This window comes from Spermophilus citellus (assembly GCF_964194105.1).
Source record: "Spermophilus citellus genome assembly, chromosome: 2".
Classification (NCBI taxonomy): Eukaryota; Metazoa; Chordata; class Mammalia; order Rodentia; family Sciuridae; genus Spermophilus; species Spermophilus citellus.
In genome coordinates, this window is record NC_138183.1 from 222,451,207 (window position 1) to 222,462,448 (window position 11,242).

The following is an 11,242-nucleotide window of genomic DNA, read 5'->3' on the forward strand; positions in this document are numbered from 1 at the left end:
TTGACAGAACTCATAGGTTTCTTTTTATAACAATAAAACTGTAAATATCAAAATAGAAACGAATTGACTTATGGCTGCATATTGATTGCATTGGGTGCTATAAACATTGATATCCTTCTTAAAGGTGAGGTATTGGTAACCTGCAGGGACACTACAAGATAATTTGGTAGAAGCTACAATACCTCAAATCTGCACTGCAAGAGAGGAAGACAAATAGACAACATGCAAAAACAAGGGCGGAAAGTGCCCCTAACAAACCAAGATACCACAACAATGGAATCCATCAACAGCTCAGTAGCTAAAATGTCAGAGAAGCAGTTCGGAATGTACATGCTTAAGATGATCTGGGAATTAAAGAATGACCTCAGTGAGCAAATATAGTCAAAAATTGATCATTCCAACAAAGAGAGCAAATAAAGGCAATCACTGATCACACCAATAGAGATAAGAGAACAAACACAGGTAGCAAAAGATTACTTCAAAGAAAGATTCTGAAAAAAATAAAAAACAAACGCAAATCCTTGAAATAAAGGAAACAATAAAAAACTCAATAGAAAGCATAACTGACAGACTAGATCACTTAGAAGACAGGACCTCAGACAATGAAGACAAATAAACAATCTTGAAAATAAAATTGACTACACAGTGAAGATGGTAAGAAACCATGAACAGAATATTCAAAAATTATGGGATAACATTGAAAGACTAAATCTAAGATTTATCAGGATAGAGGAAAGCTCAGAGATTCAAACCAAAGGAATTCACTATCTCTTCAATGACATAATGTCAGAAAATTTCCCAAGCATGAAGAATGAATTGGAAAATCAAATACAAGAGGCTTACAGGACACCAAATGTACGAAATTACATCAGATCTACACCAAGACACATTATAATAAAAATGCCTAGCACACGGAACAAGGATAGAATTTTAAAGGCTGCAAGAGAGAGGAATCAGATTACATATAGGAGAAGACCAATTTGGATCTCTGTAGATTTTTCAACCCAGACCTTCAAAGCCAGGAGATCCTGGAACAACATATACCAACTCTGACAAAATAAAAACCTTCCATGATAAACAAAAGTTAAAAGAATTTATAGCAAGAAAACATGAACTACAGAACATCCTCAGCAAAATATTCCACTAGGAGGAAATGAAAAACAACAATGAAAATTTGCAAAAGGGAGCAACTACACTAAAAGGAAAAGCCAAAGGAGAACCCAACTTAAGGTAAAAACCAAAAATAACCAGTAATACAAGCCATGTCTCAATAATAACCCTGAATGTCAATGGCCTAAACTCATCAATTCAAAGAATCTCTTTCTTTGAAGTAATCTTTTGCTACCTGTGTTTGTTTTCTTTTCTCTGTTGGTGTGATTAATGATTGCCTATATTTGCTCTCTTTGTTGATCAATTTTTGCCTATATTTGCTCACTTAGCAGATTGGATTTAAAAAAAAAAAAGACCCCAAAATATGCTGCCTTCAAGAAACTCATCTCAAAGGAAAAGACATCCACAGTCTGAAGGTGAAAGGATGGGGAAAAAACGTATCACATGGACTGCATAAACAAGTAGGGGTTTCCATCCTCATATCTGATAAAGTGGACTTTAAACCAAAGTTAGTAAAAAGGGATAATGAAGATCATTTCATACTATTTAAGGGAATCTTACATCAACAAGATATAACAATCATGAATGTATATGACCCAAACAATGGACATCTATTTATATCAAACAAACCCTCCTCAACTTCAAGAATCAAATAGACCATAACACAAAAATACTGACTTTAACACACCTCTCTCACATCTCTTCCAAACAAAAGCTAAACATAGAAACTATAGAACTAAATAAATAATTTAGACTTAACTTATGTATAGAATATTCCATCCATCAACAAGCAAATATAATTTTTTTCTCAGCAGCACATGGATCCTTCTTTAAAATAGATTCTATTTTATGCTGCAAAGCAAGTTTTAGTGTATACAAAAAAATAGAGATACCACCCTGCATTCTATCAGATCATAATGAAATAAAATTAGAAATCAATGATAAAATTAAAAAATAGAAGCTTCTCCAATACCTGAAGACTAAATTATATACTATTGAATGATGCACAAATAACAGAAGACATCAGGAAGGAGACAAAAAAAAATCTTACAAGTAAATGAGAACTTCCATACAACATATCAAAATCTCTGGAACACTATGAAGGCAGTAGTAAGAGAAAAGTTCATTGCTTGGAGTTCATTCATTAAAAGAAGAAAAAGTCAACAAATAAATGACATGACATTACAGCTCAAAGCTCTAGAAAAAGAGGAACAAAAAAACCAACACCAAAAGAAGCAGAAGACAGGAAATAAATAAATTAGGGATGAAATCAATAAAATTGAAACAAAAGAAATAATTCAAAAAAACGACAAAACAAAAAGCTTTTTTTTTTGAAAAAATTAAAATTGACAAACCCTTAGTGACCCTAATGAAAAGAAGGAGAAAGAAAACTCAAATCATTAGAAACAATTCTGAAAAATTATACTCCAGTAAAACAGAAGACCTCAAAGACACTGACAAATTTCTAGAGGCATATGACCTACCCAAACTGAACCATGAGAACGCAGGCACCTTAAAAAGATCAATTTCAAGCAAGGAAAAAGAAGACACCATCAAAAGCCTACCAACCAAGAAAAGCTCAGGATTAGATGAATTCTCGGACAAGTTCTACAAGACATACAAAGAAGAATTAATATTAATACACCTCAAATTATTCCATGAAATAAAAAAGGAGGGAACCCTTCCAAATTTATTCTACAGGCTAGTATCATCCTGATACCAAAACCAGAAAGAAAGACATCAAAGAAAGAATTTCTGGGGCTGGGGATGTGGCTCAAGCGGTAGCGCGCTCGCCTGGCATGCTTGCGGCCCGGGTTCGATCCTCAGCACCACATACCAACAAAGATGTTGTGTCCGCTGAGAACTAAGGAATGAATATTAAAAATTCTCTCTCTCTCTCTCTCTCTCTCTCTCTCTCTCTCTCCTCTCACTCTCTCTTTAAAAAAAAGTTTAAAAAAAAAAAGAGAATTTCTAATGAAAATTTCCAATATCTCTGATGAACACAGATGCAAAAATTCAATAAAACTTTGGCAAATTGCATACAAAAACATCTTAAAAAACAGTGCACCATGATCAATTGGGTTCATTCCAGGGATGCATGGTTGGTTCAACATATGAAAATCAAAAAAAATGTAATCCATCACATCAATAGACTTAAAGAATCATATGATTATATCAATTGATGCAGAGAAAGCATTTGACAAAATATAGCACCCTTTCACGTTCAAAACACTAAAAAAATTAGGGATAGTAGGAACATAGCTAAAAATTGTGAAAGAAATCTATTCTAAAGCAATCTATTCTAAACCCAAAGCCAACCTCATGCTAAATGGAGAAAAATTGGAAGCATTCCCTCTAAAAATGGAAACAGGTCAGGGATGACCTTTCACCACTTCTACTAAACATAGTTCTTGAAACTGTAGCCAGAGCAATTAGGCAGATGAAAGATACTTAAGGGATACAAATAGGATAAGGAGAACTCAAACTATATTTATTTGTCAATGACATGATTCTATAATTGGAGGATGCAAAAAACTCCACTAGAAAACTTCTAGAATAAATTAATTCAGCAAAGTAGCAGGATATAAAATTAATGCCCATAAAACAAATGCATTTCTATATATCAGTGATAATTCCTCTGAAAAAAATTAAGAAAACTACATTCACAATAGCCTAAAATAAAATAAAGTAAAATAAAATACTTTGGAGTCAATCTAACAAGAGAGGTAAAAGACCTCTACAATGAAAACTACACAACAGCAATGAAAGAAATTGAAGAAGACCTTAAAAGATGGAAAGATCTTCCACGTTCTTGTATAGGCAAAATCAATATTGTCAAAATGGCCATACTACCCAAAGTGCTTTACAGATTCAATACAATTCCAATTTAAAAGTCCCAACATCATTCCTTATGGAAATAAAAAATCACGAAATTTATTTGGAAAAATAAGAGACCCAGAATTGCCAAAGCAATCCTTAGTGAAGCAGGACGTATCATAATACCAGTCTTTAAACTATACTACAAAGTGATGGTAACAAAAACAGCATGGTATTGGCACCAAAATACACTTGTAGACCAATGGTACACAATAGAAGACACAGAGACAAGCTCACATAAATACAGTTACCTTATACTAGACAAAGGTGACAAAGAACATATTGGAGAAAAGATAGCCTCTTCAACAAATGGTGCTGGGAAAACTATGCAGCAAAATGAAAATAAATCCCTCTCTCTCACCATGCACAAAAAAATCAACTCAAAGTGGATCAAAGACCTAGGAATTAGACTAGGGACCCTGAACCTAATAGAGGAAAAAGTAGGCCCAAATCTTCATTATGTCGGATTAGGCCCTGACTTCTTCAACAAGACTCCTAAAATATAAGAAATAAAATCAAGAATTGATAAATGGGATGGACTCAAACTAAAAAGCTTCTTAGCAAAAGAAACAATCAATGAGATGAAGAGAGGGCCTACATTTGGGGAGCAAATTTTTGCCATATGCACGCAGATAAGCACTAATATCCAGGATATATAAAGAACTCAAAAAACTTAACATCAAAAAAAAATCAATAAATGGGCCAAGAAGCTAAACAGACACTTCTCAGAAGAAGATATATGATCAATCAACAAATACAATGAAAAAATGTTCAACATCTCTTGTAATTAGAGAAATACAAATCAAAACTACTTTAAGACTTCATCTCACTCCAGTCAGAATGGCAGCTATCAAGAATACAAGCAACCATATTGTTGGTGAGGATGTGGGGGGAAAAGGTACACTTACACATTTCTGATGAGACTACAAATTGGTGCAACCAATATGAAAAGTACTTGGAGATTCCTTAGAAAACTTGGAATGTAACCACCATTTCACGCAGCTACATACTATAATGATACAGTCACTTCAATGTTTATAGCAGCACAATTCATAATTGCTAAACTGTGGAAGCAACCTAGATGCCCTTAAATAGGTGAATGGATAAAGAAACTGTGAGATTATATTATATTTTATATATATATATATATATATATATATATATATATATATATAAAATGGAATATTACTCAGCATTAAAATAGAATAAAATTATGGCATTTGCAGGTGAATGGATGGAGTTGGAGAACATCATCCTAAGCAAAGTAAGCCAATCCCCAAAAACCAAAGGCTGAATGTTCTCTCTGATAAGTGGATGCTGACCCATAATGGTCGGGGGAGCGGGGAAAATGGAGGAACTTTGATTGGGCAAAGGGGAGGGAGAGAAGGGGAGGGGGTATGGGGGCATAGGGGTATGAAAGATGGTGGAATGAGGTAATGACCCTAGGTTTATGTATGATTGGACATGTGGTGCGACTCTATCACAACCAGAGAAATGAAAAGTTGTGCTCCATTTGTGTACAATGATTCAAAATGCATTCTGCTCTCATGTATAATTAGAACAACAAAATATTTTTAAACATTTAAGAAGGTGGTTGTCATTTTAAGTGTTCCCATAATATTAAAGTATAAATTTTTAAAAAACCAAAGAATGCAAATTGATCCTTAGTGATTTGTGGAAAAATACCATCTAATCTAGTAATCATAAGAGTAAAGAGAAGATGGAAAAATGTTTTGCAGTAATAATGTCTGAAATTTTTCAATATTTGTCAGAAACTATAAATTCTCAACTGCAAGGATCTTGATGAAAACCAAGGAAAAAAATAAATCACTGACAACAAGCAGAAACAGTTACAGAAAAAGAAACATTAGATACTGGAGAACATCAATAAATGTGATTGACATGATACAAGGGAAAAAATGTAAGTTATAGGACAATAGGCAAATATATGAAAAGCACTATGATAATTATATCAGCCAAAAATATCCTTCAAAACAAAGGTTAAATACTTTGACAAACAAAATCCAAAAGACTCATTTCTAGCATATTTCCACTAAAAAAAAATTAAAACACCTTCTAGGAGAAGGAAAATAATACCAGATAGAAATTGGAATCTATACAAAGTAACCAATGGTACCCAAAATGATAAATATGAGTAAATAAAATAATGTTACAAGTCTGATGAAATCCAATAAGAATCCCAACAAGCTTTTTATATTAATTGGCATAAATCATATGTTCGGTAACAAGCCTTAAACTCAAGACAATGGAAAAGATTATTTATATAATGCCAAATCAATAATATAGAATTAAAAATCAATAGAAAAGAAAAATTGGAAAATTCACAATATATTTAAATAAAACAACATACAAATGAACATCAATTGAGTCAAAGGAGAAATTGAAAAAAAATTTTTTAAATATCTTGAGAAAAATTAAATGGGAAGACAACAAATCAAACTTATGAAATGCACTTAAGTTTATAGTGATATGCTTATACTAAGAAAGGAATATTTCAAATAAACAACCTAACTTGACATCCCATGAAACTAGAAAAAGAACAAATTTAGTCCAAATATCAGAGGAAAATTAAATGGGGGGAAAAATTAAAATAACAGTGAAACAAAGAGGGTTTTTGTTTTGTTTTGTTTTGTTTTGTTTGAGAGAGGAACAAAATTGACAAGCTTTTAACTTGACTACGTTAGAAGGAAAGACAGAAGGTTCATATAAATAAAATTGTAAATGAAAAAAAAAGACATTAGAACTGACGCCATAAAATACAAAGAATTATAAGAAATTACTTTGAGTAATTAAATACCAACTGTTTTGTCAGCTTTTTGCTGCTTTGACTAAGAGACCCGACAAGAACAATTTTAAGGAGGAAAAGTTTATTTGCGGGCTCACAGATTCAGAGGTCCCAGCCCACAGAACACCATGGCAGAAGAGTGTGGAGAAGGGATACCACTCACATGATGATCAACAAGCAGAGAGACTCCACTGGCCAGATACAAAATATGTCTCCCAAACCCATGCCTCAATCCCTACCTCCTCCAGCCACACCTCACCTGCCTTCAATGACCACTAAATTAATCCCGCCAGGTGGTCAATTCACTGATTGAGTCAAGGTTCTCGCAACCCAATTATTTCTCCTGTAAACCTTCTTACATCATCTCACATGTGAGCTTTTGGGGGGCACCTCACATCCAAACCATAATACCCACAAACTGGATAATTAAAAGGAAATGGATAAATTTCTAAAACACAACCTACCAAAAGTGATTCATTAAGAAATAGAATGTATGAACAGACCAATAACAAATGAAATGAATTAATAATCAAACACTTCTAAACAAAGAAAAGTCCCAGACCTGATAACAAATTCTACCTGATGGTGAATTATAACAAATACTAAAAGAAGAGTATAATTTCAATCATTCTCCAATTCTTCCCCCAAAAAATTGAAGAGCAGAAAACATCTAAAATCATTTTATGAGGCCCAAATTATTACCCTAATATCAGAGCCATTTAACCATGGAGATTTTTTAAGAATCAGTATATTGATAACTATATTTAAAAAGATGATGAAGGAAATGGAAAAAAAACAACAAATATATAGAAAGCTATCTGGGGTTCATGAAATGGAGGAGGTAATACTGCGAAAATGGCCATAACACCTAAAGTGATCTACAAAATCACTGTAGTCCCTATAAAAATGCTGTCAACATTTTTCACATAGAAAAAAAAAAACACCCTAAACTTCTCATGAAATTACAAATAAAGCAATCTTAATCGAACAGAACAAAACTGGAGGCATCAAACTTCCCAAATTAAAAATATACTACAAAGCAATAATATTATCAAAACATGTATTGCTAGCACCAAAACAGACACACAGACCAATGAATAAGAACAGAGACCAGAAATAAATCTAGGCATTGAAAGTTGCTATTCTTCAATAGAAGTGCGAAGAACATACAATGAGAAAAAGACAGTACCTTTAACAAGTGATGCTTGGAAAATTTGCTATTCACACACTTAATAAAATTGGGCCCTTATTTCATACCATATACAAATATTTAATTGAAATCGACAAAAGATTTAAGTGTCTGACCTGAAACTATAAATATACTGGAAGAAAATGGCATGCAGGGTGGGGGGAGACGGGGTGTGATCTCTGTGACATTGGTGTGGGCAATGATTTCTTGGACAGAATAAAAGCAAAGGCCACAGAAGCAAAAATTGAGATACGAGATACGGGATTACATCTTACTAAAAAGCTTCTGCATAGCAAATAAGCAATTGACAGTGTGAAGAGACAACTTATGGAATAATAGAAAAGGGTTCTACGCACCTCACAAGGTGTTCATATCCAAAATATAAGTAACTCAAGGAACTCCAAAGACAGAAAACAACCTGATTTAACAGCAGGCAAAGGATCAAAATAGACACTTCCCCAAAGAAGATGTACAAATGTTCACGGGTTTATGAATAAGTGCTCAAAATAACTAGTCATCAGAGAATGCAAATTAAAACCATAGTGAGTAGAATGGCTAGTTGAATGGCTATTATTCAAAAGATGAAAGCAATAAGTATTGGTGAAATCTTAGAACACAGGCAACCCACATATACTGTTGGTAGGAATATAAATTACTACAGCTATTATGGAAAACATCATGTTAGTTCCTCAATAAATCAAAAGTACCATATCATATGATCCAGAAATCCACTTCTGGGTGTATAGCTAAAGGAATTTGTTTTAGTCAGATTTTTCAATACTGTGATGAACAGATCTGTTCAGAACAATTTTAGGGGAGGAAAAGTTTATTTGGGGGCTCACGGTTTCAGAAGTCTCGGTCCATGGACACCAGTCTCCATTTCTCAGGGCTCAAGTTGAGGCTGAACATCGTGGCTGAGTATATGGCCGAGGGAAACAGCTCACATGATGATAAGAAAACAGAGAGTGACTCTGCTCTCCAGATGCAAAATATATACCCCATAGCCACGCCCCCAATGAACTACTTCCTCCAGCCACACCCCACCTGCCTCCAGTTACCACTCAATTAATCCCATCAGGGATTAATTCACTAATTAGGTTGAGGCTATAACTCAATTATTTCTTCTCCAAACCTTCTTGCATTGTCTCACATGTGAGCTCTTGGGGGACACCACATCTAAACCATAACAGAATTGAAATCAGGATCTCAAAGAGATACCTGAGCTCTCATGTACAGTGCAGCATTATTTATAATAGCCAAGATTTAAAATCTATGTAAGTATCCATGGATGGATTAATAAAGAAAGTTTTGTGTCTATATACAATGAAATATCATTCATCCTTTAAAAGGGAGGAAATTTTGTCATTTGCAACAAGGTGGATGAAACTAGAAGATATTATGCTAAATGAAATAAGCCAGGCACACAAAGGGGCAAATACTGTATGACAACAGTTATATGTGGAACCTAAAAGTGTTGATCTCATGGAAACAGTCAGAAGTTTGTTCCTAGAGTTTGGAAAGAATGGAGAAGGGTTGAAAAAAAGAAAATGCTGATCAAAGGATACAAACTCTCAGGCTGGAGCAATAAACTGTAGCTATCTATCAAACTGCATGGTGACCACACTTCATAATAAATTGCTAAAAGAGTAGATTTTAAACCTTCTCACTACAAAAGAAAAATGGCAAGTTGGTGAGGTGATGTATATGTAAATTATTTGTCTGAATCTTTTTACAATGCAAATGTAGGTCAAAGCATCATTTTGCACTCCATAAATATGCACAATTATTTTTATCAATTATAAATGAAAGAAATTATTATTTTGGGGAAAGAAGGAAGGAGAGGAAGGTTGGTCAAAGTGTCTAACTGGAACGTTCTTCCAGCAAGTTATCCCTGAGTTGTTAGTCTTGACATCCAGGATAAGGCAAGGGTTACTTACAAAGGATATATTGTGATGGATAGTCTTCCATTTAAGGGTGACTGAAGCCTGGAACATTTCTCCAACTGCTTCTTTCACAGCTGAATTGCATCAGTATCTGAGCTTCACATTAAAAGAAAATGTGGTTTGGTGTCTTTTCATTCACTTTATATGGAAAAGGAGACAAGCAAGTTCAAATAATCCTGACATAGGCCTCAGCAAGAAGAGTGGCACCAAGAGAATTTTCAAAAGATGGGGAAATTTACCAATGTGGTAGAATTTGACTTTATCTAAAATTTGAATTGAAATTCCACTGAAGAATTCAACTTTCTACACCTACTGCTGGGATTAAATGATTGCCTCTCCTTTCCATCAAAGTGCATGTGTCATTTAGGAAGCTCAGTTGCAAGCAATGAAGATAATTTCAAGCAAATACCAACAATAGTGGTCACATAGTAAAAGAAATAAATATATAATTCAAAATTTTAAATACATATTTCCTTTTAAATTGTTATCAACTATATTCAAAGTGTAATACAATGCTCATCACGTTTCAATAATTTCTAAATCATTTATTTATAAGTTGCTTTTGTGATTTTGTTTGACAGAGCTATTTCCAGATAATTGATGTGCCTCTCCGAGCAATTATTTATTGTAGTGAATCATATCAACTCTTCCAACAATTCCTTCAATTAGTTGGTAGTCATTCTGTGACTTCTAGTCTCTGTAAATAGAACTTGTCTGTAAATTCATTAACACCATTATCCTAGCTCCATCAATTATTAGAATTATCCCAGCTTTATACTAGCTCCACCACTCTTGGATTAATGTGCTCTGCAATCCTAGGACTCTGATCTGGGGAAAAGAAGATGATTGAAAGGAAGAGTTCATTGAGAGGTGCCCCCATTCATAGCTGGGTTTGTGGCAGTAGTATTAGCATTGCCTGTTTTCAGAGAAATAGGTAAATATTAGTAGTCCAACAATCCTAGAGTTTTAAGCCATTTCCTAAGACAGTCTCATCAATTCAAGGTCATACATCTCTCACCTAGTCAGTATCAGTGGAGATTAACCAGAACAGCAGAAGAAAGATGAACTTGAACTCCAGCACTTCCTATTCCTCCTTCCACAGTGAACAAGGACCTTCCCTCTATAGAACTCTTCTTACAACCTAGGAATAGATGACCTGCAGAGGCAATGATATTTAACAGACCATGTGTGAGTCTCCAGAGTACAGCTGTGCTACTTACCTGGCCAAAGGCTGAGCTAGCAGAGAGTATTGCAGTAGTTTTTCAGACATCACTACAACAAGGAGGACCATTTATCATTGGTCACTGCAACATCCTC